The sequence below is a fragment of the Papio anubis genome, chromosome 3, assembly GCF_008728515.1.
Source record: "Papio anubis isolate 15944 chromosome 3, Panubis1.0, whole genome shotgun sequence".
NCBI lineage: Eukaryota > Metazoa > Chordata > Mammalia > Primates > Cercopithecidae > Papio > Papio anubis.
This window is the reverse complement of record NC_044978.1, coordinates 24462861-24476055: the sequence shown is the minus strand read 5'-3', so window position 1 is coordinate 24476055 and position 13195 is coordinate 24462861.

Genomic DNA, 13195 nt, shown 5'->3' with positions numbered 1-13195 from the left:
CCAACCGACGGAGTGCTGTGCCCCCTGGTGCCAACAAGAAAGCTGAGGCTGGGGCTGGGTCAGCAACTGAATTCCAGTTTACAGGCAGATTTGGTCATGGACGTGGTCAGCCACCTCGGTAAAACTGGAGAAGATTATTTTGCAATGAATAAATTTACAGCCAAAAAGAAAAAAGAAAAGGAGATCTTGTCATTTGTGACAACATGGGCGGACCTGGAGGACATTATGCTGAATGAAATAAACCAGACACAGAAATAAAGCTATGGCAGCTGGGCGTGGTGCCTCACGCCTGTAATCCTTGCACTTGGGGAGGCTGAGGAGGGTGGATCATGAGGTTAAGAGATCGAGACTACCCTCGCCAACATGATGAAACCCCGTCTCCACTAAAAATACAAAAATTAGCCGGGCGCGGTGGCGGGCGCCTGTAATCCCAGCTACATGGGAGGCGGAGGCAGGAGAATGGCGTGAACCTGGGAGGCGGAGCTTGCAGTGAGTGGAGATCGCACCACTGCACTCCAGCCTGGGCAACAGAGCGAGCCTCCGTCTCAAAAAAAAAAAAAAAAAAATTAACCAGGCGTGGCGTTGTGTGCCTGTCGTCTCAGCTACTTGGGAGGCTGAGGGAGTAGAATCGCTTGAACCCAGGAGGCAGAGGTTGCAGTGAGCCGAGACCGCGCCACTGCATTCCAGCCTGGGTGACAGAGCGAGACTCCGTCTCAAAAGCAAAACAAAAAATAAATAAATAAAACTATGGCATGATCTCACATATATGTGAAATCTTAAAAGATTGAATACATAGAAGCAGGGAGTAGAATGGTAGTCAACAGGGGCTGGGAGGCGGGAGAGTGGGGAGATGTTGGTAAAACGGCACAAAGTTACCGTTATACGTGCTGTACAAGTATAGTCTCCTTCACCCAGATGATCACTACTTAGACCAAGCTTGTCTAACCCACAACCTGCAGGCTGCATGCATCCTAAAACAGCTGTGAGTGCAGCCCAACATAAATTCATAAACTTTCTTAAAACATGATATTTTTTTGCATTTATTTATTTATTTAGAGTCTTGCTCTGTCGCCCAGGCTGGAGTTCAGTGGCGCGGTCTTGGCTCACTGCAACCTCCACGACCTCCGTATCTGGGCTTACTGCAACCTCTGCCTCTGGGTTCAAGCAATTCTCCTACCTCAGCCTCCTGAGTGGCTGGGATTACAGGCATGCTGCCACCACACCCGGCTAATTTTTGTATTTTTAGTAGAGACGGGGTTTAACCATGTTGGTCAGGGTGGTCTTCAATGCATGACCTTGTGATCTGCCTGCCTCTGCCCAAAGTGCTGGGATTACAGGTGTGAGCCACCGTGCCCGGCCCATTTTTGCATTTTTTTTTTAAGGTCATCAGCTGTTTGTTAGTGTTAATGTATTTTATGTGTGGTCCAAGACAATTCTTCCAATGTGGCCCAGTGAAGCCAAAAGATTGGTTACCCCTGATTTAGACTGAGGCCTTAGCTTGATCTTAGCCATTTCCCCAGGAAGCCTTCATAGGCCGGGTCGCACTAGGGGAGGTAAGCCTGTTATCTGCTCCTGTAGGCCACTGTTCTGCAGCATCAGAACACCCAGGACTGCTGGGCGCAGTGGTTCATGCCTATAATCTCAACACTTTAGGAGGCCAGGAAAATCGCTTGAGCCCAGGAGTTTGAGAGATCATCTTGGGCAACACAGTGAGACCCCTGCCTCTACAAAAACATGGAAAAAATTAGCCGGGCATGGTGGCCCATGCGTGTAGTCTCAGCTACTTGGTAGGCTGAAGTTTGGGGATCACTTGAGACTGGGATTTGTAAGAGACTGCAATGATCCCTAATTGTGCCACCGCATTCCACCGCCCAGGTGAGGCGACACAATGAAACCCTGTCTCAAAACAAACAAACAACAGCAAAAAAACCCACTCAGGACACCTAGTAAAATGACTCTTGCAGTGTCTGTCCTATGACTAGATTTATAAACGCCCTCCTCAGCGAAAGCAGAGACTGAAGCTATCCAACCGTTTGACCAAAGCCTTAGTTAGCATAGTATCTTGTACTGTAATTGCTTATAAACAATTGAAACTAATGAAAGGAATGCCACAAGACACAGCCGAGGGCACTGAAGAAAGTGCTGTGTTTTAAAGGAAAGATCTTTGACCCTGGAGGGGAAACGACATAAATAGAACACTCAGGGGTAATGGGAAGACTGGCTGCCTAGCTGGCCCTATTTCATTTCTGTAGGTGAGAAGATGGCATGTCCGGCCCCCTGCTGGCTCCCCTCCCCCAAAGGCCCCTCTTCCTATCAAGTTAACTGCATTTTTTTTTCCCTCCCACACTTAATGACCACCCATCCCTCCAAGCCCCATTTTCTCTTTTCCTCCCTTCCACACCCTGGGCACCCCAAATCACTCTACTTAGGCAGACTGGAGCTGTAATAAAAGCAAACTATTTGGATTCAAGTAGATGTTAGGTGAGTTGGAATCCAGACTTACTGCTTACTTCCTACCAGTGTAACCTGGTTGAGATAAATCATTTAACCCTCTAACTGACAAGGATTCAGGACACAAGGAAAACACCCATCACCTCCCTGCCTTTTTGGAAAGACAGGAAGAATGTAGAAAGCTAATGGGATATTTTGGTATTAAATAACACAGATTTCTTTGGACACAAACATTCAAGATCTTCCAAACATTGATTTGCATTTTTTATCCTTAGGTCTGTTTGGTTTTCGGGCTGCTGAGTATAGTGAATGTTGTGCATAATGGACCACAGGTGAGCAAGGCTGCCTTGGAAGTCTTTTCCTTATATGTAAATTCTATTTATATGTAAAACTCAGGCAGGGCGCGGTGGCTCAAATCTGTAATCCCAGCACTTTGGGAGGCTGAGACGGGCGGATCACGAGGTCAGGAGATCAAGACCATCCTGCCTAACCTGGTGAAACTCCGTCTCTACTAAAAAATACAAAAAACTAGCCGGGCGAGGTGGCCGGTGCCTGTAATCCCAGCTACTCGGGAGGCTGAGGCAGGAGAATGGCGTAAACCTGGGAGGCGGAGCTTGCAGTGAGCTGAGATCCGGCCACTGCACTCCAGCCTGGGGGACACAGCAAGACTCCGTCTCAAAACAAAAACGAAAACAAAAACAAAACTTAGAGACAGGTCTCTGTTGCACAGGCTGGAGTGCAGTGTCGAGACTAGCTCACACCAGGCTCGGTGGCTCACGCCTGTAATCCTAGAGGCTGAGGTGGGCAGATTGCCTGAGCTCAGGAGTTCAAGACCAGCCTGACCAACATGGAGAAACCTTGTCTCTACTAAAAAGAAACAAAAAGAAAAGGAAAGAAAAGAGAAAAGGAATCCTTGCCGAAATTGCAAGGAATTTTCCCATAGCCTTATATTTAATGTCAAAATTTTAAAACAGCCTAGATATTGAGAGTGATTTAATAAATTATACTGTACTTACATGATGCTGTATGACCCTAAGAGGTACTAAATAGAGTATATATAGAGAGAATATATATATATAAAGTATATAGAGTATATATAGAGTATATATATATATATATAAATAGAGTATATATATATAAAGAGAGAGAAAGAGTACTAAATATATTCTCTAGAAAAAGGTTTACAATATACTTTTTGAAAAAATATACTGCTGCTGAGGCTGAAGGATGTCTTAAGCCCAGGAGTTCAAGACCAGTCTGGACAACTTAGCAAGACTGTCTCTACGATAAAAAAAATTAGCCAGAATGGTGGTCCATGCCTGTAGTACCAGTTCCTTGGTAGGCTGAAGAGGGAGGATTACTTGAGCCCAAGAGCTTGAGGCTGTAGTGAGCCATGATAGCACCACTGCACCCTAGCCTGGGCGACAGAGTGACACTCCCTCTCTCTAAAAAAAACAAAAAAAAGTCTCAATATACATACTTTAGAATATGATTACAATCATCCTTCGGTATCTGCAGAGGATTGGCTCCAGGACTCCCTTGGATAACAAAATTCAGATGGATTCTCAGATCCCTTACAGTTTGCCTCAATATGGAGGCTTCTGCCTCACCTGATGGAAAATATTCCATTAGTGATTGGTTGAATCCTGGGATACAGACTTTGATTTCCAGATGGTGTAGAAAAAAGAAAAGAGAAGAATCCCGGGATGCAGAACTTGGCAGATACTGAGGGCGAACTGTATTTTTGGGTGATAGTATTATGATTTCCTATTCTGTGTGTTTAGATATTTTTATACTATGATGTTTGTGTAAAAATAATATAGATATTAATTCCATATATTCCATATATTTACATATATTCTTTTTTCCTGTACTTGCTTTTTTTTTTTAATTATAAGAAATGTCAAAGCCAGGCAGAGTGACTCATGCCTATAATCCCAGAGCATTGGGAGGCTGAGGCAGGAGGTTCACTTGAGACCAGGACTTCAAGACCAGCCTGGGCAGTATACTGAGACCTTTGTCTCTACAAAAAATGAAAACAAAAACAAAACAAAAACAGCCTGGTATGGCGGTGTGCACCTGTAGTCTCAGCTACTCAAGTGGCTGAGGCAGGAGGATCACTTGAGCCCAGGAGGTAGAGACTGCAGTAAGTCATGATTGCACCACTGCACTCCAGCCTGGGTGACAGAGCGAGGTCCTGTCTATAAAACCAAGTACATAAACCCAATTTTATAAAAAGATATTTCAATCATATGCACAAGTAAAAAGAATAGCAAAGATCTCTTGAATCTCTTATTTTCAGCAGTCATGTACATGTGGCCAATCTTGTTTTATCTGCCCATGCTGGTCCTGACCTCCTATACTTAGACTCTTTTATAGTTAATCATATCATTTGAAGACATCATGTCATTTGATCCAAAGATACTTCAGCATATATCTCTAAAGGATAAAGAGTCTTTTTTAAAATAACGGTAATATAGCCTGTAGTCCCAGCTCCTTTGGGGGCTGAAATGGGAGGATCACTTGAGCCTGGGAAGTCGAGGCTGCAGTGAATGGTGTTTGCACCACCACATCCAGCCTTGTTGACAAAACTGAGACCCTGTCTCAAAAAATGAAATAAAATAAAATAACAGTAATAGGCCAGATGTGGTGGCTCATGCCTGTAATCCCAGCACTTTGGGAGGTTGAGGTGGGAGTGTCAGAGCAACTCCATCTTGAGTAGGGGCTGAGTAAAATAAGGCTGATATCTACGGGACTACATTCCCAGATGCTTACTCGTTCTAAGACATTGGATGAGATAGGAGGTCGGCACAAGATACAGGCCATAAAGACCTTCCTGATAAAATAGTTTGCAGTAAATAACCTGGCCAAAACCCACCAAAACCGAGATGGCGAGGAGAGTGACCTCTGGTTGTCCTCACTGCTACACTCCCATTAGTGCAGTTTACAAATTCCATGGCAACATCAGAAAGTTACCCTATATGGTCTGAAAAGGGGAGACATGAATAATCCACCCCTTGTTTAGCATATCATCAAGAAAAAACCATAAAAATGGGCAACCAGGCCGGGCGCGGTGGCTCAAGCCTGTAATCCCAGCACTTTGGGAGGCCGAGGCGGGTGGATCATGAGGTCAGGAGATCGAGACCATCCTGGCTAACATGGTGAAACCCCGTCTCTACTAAAAATACAAAAAACTAGCCGGGCGTGGTGGCGGGCGCCTGTAGTCCCAGCTACTCGGAGGCTGAGGCAGGAGAATGGCGTGAACCTGGGAGGCGGAGCTTGCAGTGAGCCGAGATCGCGCCACTGCACTCCAGCCTGGGTGACACAGCGCGAGACTCCGTCTCAAAAAAAATTAAAAAAAAAAAAAAAAAAAAGGCAACCAGCAGCCCTTAGGGTGCTCTATGGAGTAGCCATTCTTTTATTCCTTTACTTTCTTAATGAACTTGCTTTTACTTTACTTTACGGACTCGCCCTGAATTCTTTCTTGCACGAGATCCAAGAACTCTCTCTTGGGATCTGAATCGAGACCCACTCCAGTAACAGGAGGATCACTTGAGGCAGGAGTTCAAGACCAGCCTGGGCAATATGTTGAGACCCCATCTCAAATTAAAAAAAAAAAAAGTAACAGTAATATCATAATCACTCTTTAAAAATTAAATGTAATTTCAGTATCATCAAATATCTTTTCTCCTTTCAAATTCTGCAGGCTGCCTCAAAATTTGTGTGTTTTAGAGTTAGTTTGTTTAATTCAGGCTCCAAACAAGATTTACAGATTAATGTGTTCTTTTCTTAATACTAATAAGCAATGCCAGGGGGTAACTGTGATCAAGTATATATGCACGCATGTCCTCATATTACAGGTGAAAAAAATAAAATTCAAGGAGATTATAAATTACTTGCTCAGGGTTGTGGAGCTAATAAATGGCAGAGCATGACTGAAATAATTTAGAATTGGAAAAGATATTAGTAATCTATTGATGAGATATAGGCTTGGGTCTCCTCAACAGATAAAAGGCAGTGTACGTCCCCGGGGTGTGTCTGAGAGCACTCAGGGAGTATGTGAAGAGGCAACCAGCACACAGCACTCTACAATCCTCTGATGGTTTTCATCTCTGTTCTTTTCCCAGAAAATATTAAACATTTAAACTATTTTAAAACTCTACTATAGTTTAGAGGATTGAAAACATTCAGTTTCACCTTTTTGTTTGTTTTTGAGACAGAGTCTTGCTCTGTCGCCCAGGCTGGAGTGCAGTAGCGTGATCTCGGCTCACTGCAACCTCCGCCTCCCGGGATTCTCCTGTCTCAGCCTCCCGAGTAGCTGGGATTATGGGCATGCACTACCACGCCCAGCTGATTTTCTGTATTTTTAGTAGAAATGGGGTTTGGCCGTGTTGCCCAGGCTGGTCTCCAACTCCTGAGCTCAGGCGATCTGCCCGCCTCAGCCTCCTAAAGTGCTGGGATTACAGGCGTTGGCCACGTGCCTGGCCACTCAGTTTCATTTTTAAGACAGAACTCTTAAGGAAAGACAGAGACCCTCTCATATTGTTTTATATTGTTTTATACTCAGTACCTGCTTTAAGAAAAGACAAGAAAGTAAAACCAAAGACAGGTAGCCCGGCGCCAGGCCCGAAACCAGGCCTGAGCTTGCCTGGCCTAAACCCAGTAGTTAAAAATCAACTCATAACTTAGAAACTGATGTTATTCATAGATTCCAGACATTGTATAGAAGAACATTGTGAAACTCCCTGCCCTGTTCTGTTTCACTCTGACCACCAGTGCATGCAGCCCCTCTCACATACCCCCTGCTTGCTCAAATCAATCACGACCCTTTCATGTGAAATCTTTAATGTTGTGAGCCCTCAGATTAAAAGGGACAGAAATTGTGCACTCAGGGAGCTCGGATTTTAAGGCAGTAGCTGGCCAATGCTCCCAGCTGAATAAAGCCCTTCCTTCTACAACTCGGTGTCTGAGAGGTTTTGTCTGCGGCTCCTCCTGCCACACTCTCACTCATTTTGGCATTAAAACCCCTTTGGCAGAAAAACTGCTGTATTTTGATTATTTGCTTTATAATCGTAGGGTGGGGCCAAAACCAAATGGAATCAGCTAATAGGTGGGAGGGACAGAATTGAGAAAGGATCACTTACCTCAGAAATGTAAATTAACCCAAATAATCTATTCTTTTACTTTGACTTCGGGCTCTGGGCTGATTACCTTTAGGAATTATAATGAATGTTTATCTCTTGTCTCCCATTAGAGCCACTCTGGCCTTTGCCCCGATACTCCACTGAAATGCTCCCGCGCATTTTTTTTTTTTTTTTTTGAGACGGAGTCTCGCTCTGTCGCCCAGGCTGGAGTGCAGTGGCCTGATCTCGGCTCACTGCAAGCTCTGCCTCCCGGGTTCATGCCATTCTCCTGCCTCAGCCTCCCATGTAGCTGGGACTACAGGCGCCCGCCACCTTGCCTGGCTAGTTTTTTTGCATTTTTTAGTAGAGACGGGGTTTCACCGTGTTAGCCAGGATGGTCTCGATCTCCTGACCTTGTGATCCGCCCGTCTCGGCCTCCCAAAGTGCTGGGATTGCAGGCGGGAGCCACCACGCCCTGCCTCCCACACATTTTTATCAGTCCCTTTACAGTTGTCCCTATCCCCTAGGAGCGGGCCCCTGCTGCAGGCCCCTGACAGCTGCCCCTTGCTCTCTTTGGTTTCTGGGACAGATGACTCTTTCTCTGCCGTCCCCTTAGGACTCATGGCTTCTTGCCGATCTGTCATCAGTCTGTCTTCTGCCTTCACAGGACACACATGAAGCCAGACACAGCCCCCAAATTAGCATCCCAGGTGACAGCACTGGATTCTGAGGGGTGGAGGATGAGGGAGGACAGCCAGGGTTAGCTAACCAGGTGAGGGTTCCCAGGTGTCCTCAAGGAGGGTGTGTCAGAGCTCAGGGACACAGTGTGGGGCAGGACAGCAGGACTTGATGGTGGATTTGTAGGGAGCAAGAGTATGAGGGAAATCAGAGATGCCTTCTTGATTTTCTGCTTCAAATACTAGGTGAACAAAGGTTCCACGTTCCATTGATTGAGGTGGACAAGACTGCGAGAGGGTCAGGTTTCTGGCTTCAGAGTTGAGGAGAAATCAAGATTCCTGTTTTGTTTTGTTTTCTTTTGTTGTTTTTGAGACAGAGCCTCACTCTGTCACCCAGGCTGGAGTACAGTAGCACCATCTCAGCTCACTGCAACCTCCACCTCCTGGGTTCAAGCAATTCTCCCTGCCTCAGACTCCCGAATAGCTGGGATTATAGGTGCCAGCCGCCACACCCAGCTAATTTTTTGGATTTTTCATAGAGACGGAGCTTCACCATGTTGTCCAGGCTTGTCTCAAACCCTTGACCTCAAGTGATCTGCCCGCCGAGGCTGCCCAAAGTGCTGGGATTACAGGTGTAAGCCACTGCACCTGGCCATAAATTGATATGTTTAATATATATATTGAACACAATGCAATGTTTTTGCCTACAAAACCTTTCTGTTTCTCAGTTAAATCTTTTAAGAATATTATTATAAACATTTTTAAACTTCCACAAAGTAGAGAGTATAGATAATGAATCTCCATGCAGCCATTACCCAATGTTGTTGTCTATACTCCAATTTAAAAATCACTTTAGTTTGTTTTAGAGACGGGGTCTTGCGCTGTCACCCAGGATGGATGCAGTGCTGTGATCACACTTCACTGCAGTCGCCAACTCCTGCGCTAAAGGGATCCTCCCCCCTCTGCTTCCCAAATAACTGGGATAAAAGGCATAAGCCACTGTGCCCAGGTAAGAATCACTTTAGAATTACCTTTTTAAATCCTATATGTGCTTGTAGTCCCAGCTACTCCGGAGGCTGAGGTGAGAGGATCGCTTGAGCCTAGAAAGTTGAGGGCACAGTGAACTGTGATCACTGGACTCCAGCCTGAGTGAGGAGCAAGACTCTGTCCCGCCCCTGTTTGGGTGAAGGAAAAGGGACAAGATGGAGGAAGGTGAACAAGATGGAGCAGTCCCTGTTTCCGGGTTCTTCATCACAGATTTTCCCGCGCCCGGGAAAAGAACCAAATCAACTGAACATGCGCAGAATGACGTCAAGCCGGGGACACCGAAATTCAAGAAGCCACTCCTACATACACGCCCCAAACTCCTCCCCTTCCAGCTCCCAGGCATAAAAGTCCACCGCCGGCAGGAGCCGGCGTGACTTCTTCGGCCCCCGCATTTGTGGACCGGAGAACATCACCCGAGAGCGCCGGCGCGACTTCCCTGGCCCCCCACACCTGAGGACCAGAGAACCTCGTCCGAGAGTGTATGCATATTTGCAATAAAAGACTGCCACTTTCTTATGTACTTTGGCCTCATGTTTAATTACTTAGCTCTCCCAAATTAAGTTACATTAAATTAAATCAAAACAGTTAGTGCCAAATTAATTTAAATTAAAACAGCCCCCACAAAATAAGAATTACTTTTTATATGTAGTAGACAAATATATTACTTTAGGCGGGGCGCAGTGGCTCACACCTGTAATCCCAGCACTTGGGGAGGCTGAGACAGGCGGATCACTTGAGGTCAGGAGTTCGAGACCAACCTGGCCAACATGGTGAAACCCCGTTTCTACCAAAAATACAAAAATTAGCTGGGTGTGGTGGCTCATGCCTGTAATCCCAAGTACTCCGGAGGCTGAGGCAGGAGAATTGCTTGAACCCAGCAGGCGGAGGTTGCGGTGAGCTGAGATCCTGCTGTAGTAGTAGGACAAGTCGCAGACAAAACCCCTCAGACGCTGAGTTAAAGGAAGCGTTTTATTCGGCTGGGAGTGTCGGCAAGACTCCTGTCTCAAGAGCCGAGCTCTCTGAGTGAGTAATTCCTGTCCCTTTTAAGGGCTCACAACTCTAAGGGGTGTGCGTGAGAGGGTCGTGATTGACTGAGCAAGCAGGAGGTATGTGACTGCGGGCTGCGTGCACCGGTAATTAGATCGGACCAAAACAGGATAGGAATTTTCACAGTGCTTTTCTATACAATGTCTGTAATCTATAGATAACCGATTAGGTCAGGGGTCGATCTTGAACTACCAGGCCCAGGGTGCGGCACTGGGCTGTCTGCCTGTGGATTTCATTTCTGCCTTTTAGTTTTTACTTCTTTCTTTGGAGGAAGAAATTGGGCATAAGACGCTATGAGGGTTGGTCTCCTCCTTTACTGCCACTGCACTCCAGCTTGGGTAACAGAGCCAGACTCTGTCTGGGAAAGACAGTCTGGCAAAAAAAAAAAAAAAAAAAAAAAAAAAAGACTTTGGTTATTTTGCAAACATTTCCTTATACAATAAGGGTGCACCTGCGGGCCAGTGCATGCTTTATGTGAGTACTCTCACTCTTTTTCGAGACAAAGTCTTCAAGTCTGAGACCCAGGCTGGAGCGAAGTGACACGATCTTGGCTTGCTGCAGTCTCAACCTCCCAGGCTCAAGCGACCATCCCACCTCAGCCCCGCCAAGTAGCCGGGCCTACAGGTGCCTGCCCCACCACCCGCGGCTACTTTTTGTACTTTTGGTAGAGATGGGGTTTCACCATGTTGCCCAGGCTGGTCTTGAACTCTTGAGCTCAAGTGATCCACCCGCCTCTGCCTCCCAGAGTGCTGGGATTACAGGCGCGAGTCACCGTGCCTGGCCGACATCCTTGCTGTTAATCTTCTGTAAGGAATATCTTTCAGCAGGTAGCCCAGTTGCAGGCTCTGGGTTGAAATCTCCTTTAGTCTTTCTCAACTTCTCTGTTTCTTTTCACTCATCTAAATAAGGCGGGCTCTGGTTATTTGCATGAGCAAACGCAAACCTGCCCTATTCAGTTATTACAAAAAAGACTCCCAAGTTCTCAGATCAAGGCCAAGGACACTTAAGTGCTTACAGGGAGGAAGCCTCCCCCACCCTCTCTTGCCCTTACCCCTCCCACTTCCAGGTGGAAGCTGGTCTTAGCTGGGTGGAGTCCTCACAGCTGCACTTTCCATGTGTGTTTAGTTAGTATCTAGTGTGTGGCCTCTTGCACGGATAAAGGACCACCGCAGAGCTCCCCCTGCTCCAGGTAAGTTGGGAGGTGACACTCTGTGGGTGCTGGAGGCTGGAGTGTAGTGAAACCCGTGGCCTATTGAGTACCTGCTCTGTGCCTAGAAGGAGTTTGCACCTCACAAGGGAACCCAAACTCGGCATCAGGTTATTTTATGTTTTTATTTTTATTTATTTTTTTGAGCCGCCATCACGCTGTGCAACCCAGGTTGAAGTACACTGGGGTGATCTCGGCTAACTGCAACCTCTGCCTCCTGGGTTTAAGCGATTCTCCTGCCTCTGCCTTCTGAGTAGCTGGGATTACAGGCACTCTTCACCAGCCAGGCTAATTTTTGTATTTTTATTTTATTTATTTATTTTTTTTGAGACAGAGTCTTGCCTTGTCACCCAGGCTGGAGTGCAATGGGGCTATCTTGACTCACTGCAACCTCCACCTCCCGGGTTCAAGTGATTCTCCTGCCTCAGCCTCCCCAGTAGCTGGGACTACAGGCGCGTGCTACCACACCCAGCTAATTTTTTGTATTTTTAGCAGAGACAGGGTTTCACCATGTCTCTTCACCAGAAGATTGGCCAGTATGGTCTCAATCTTCTGACCTTGTGATCCGCCCACCTCGACCTCCCAAAGTGCTGGGATTGCAGGCATGACCTCCCGCGCCTGCGGCATAAGGTTATTTTAAAATGCATGCCATTTATTTATTATTGTTCCTGATTTATTCATTAGTTTTGTCCTAAGTCACCATAATGCTTACTAAAAAAAGTTAAGCCCAGAGCCCACCCTGTCCTAAGGAGTCAGAAAATGAGATGACTGATACCTGTCTGGGAACATTCCCAGAAATGCTGGTCTGATGGCGAGTGTGGAATTACCTTCCAGGATGTAGCAGTGAGGGATGGTTTGTGTATAGAGTTGGGGGAGTGGGGTGGGGGGATTAGAGTCCTGATACGAGGCCCTGAGGTCCCCATCAGGCTGTTTATGGACTTGATCTTCCTTTATTTAACCATTATGCTTGCTTACAAAGGACAGACTTAGGCCAGGAAGGGTTAAATAGCTCCCCCAAGGCCACACAGTTAATAAGGGAACACCAGGAATCAAACTCAACCATTAAAAAAAAAATTTTTTTTTTTTTGGTAGAAACGGGGTCTCATTCTATTGCCCAGAGCTGGTCTTGAATTCCTTGGGCTCAAGCGATCCTCCCAGCTCTGCTTCCCAAAGCACTAGTATTACAAGCGTGAGCCACTGCACCTGCTAAGATAACTACTTTTTTTTTTTTTTTTTGCAATGGAGTTTCGCTCTTGTTGTCCAGGCTGGGGTGCAGTGGCACGATCCTGACTTACCGCAACCTCCGCGTCCCAGGTTCAAGCGATTTTCCTGCCTCAGCCTCCCAAGTAGCTGGGATTACAGGCATACACCACCATGCCTGGCTAGTTTTTAGTTTTAGTAGAGACGGGGTTTCTCCATGTTGATCAGGCTGGTCTCCAACTTCCCACCTCAGGTGATCCACCCACCTTGGCCTCCCAAAGTGCTGGGATTACAGGCCTGAGACACCTTGCCTGGCGATAACTACATTTTACAAAGGAGAGGTGTTTGATACTGAACCTCGACGTTGGAAAATGAGACCAGAGGGGAAGCCTGAGATCTGAACAAAGAGGAGGAGCTAAGGAAAGCAAATAGTGGCAGGACCT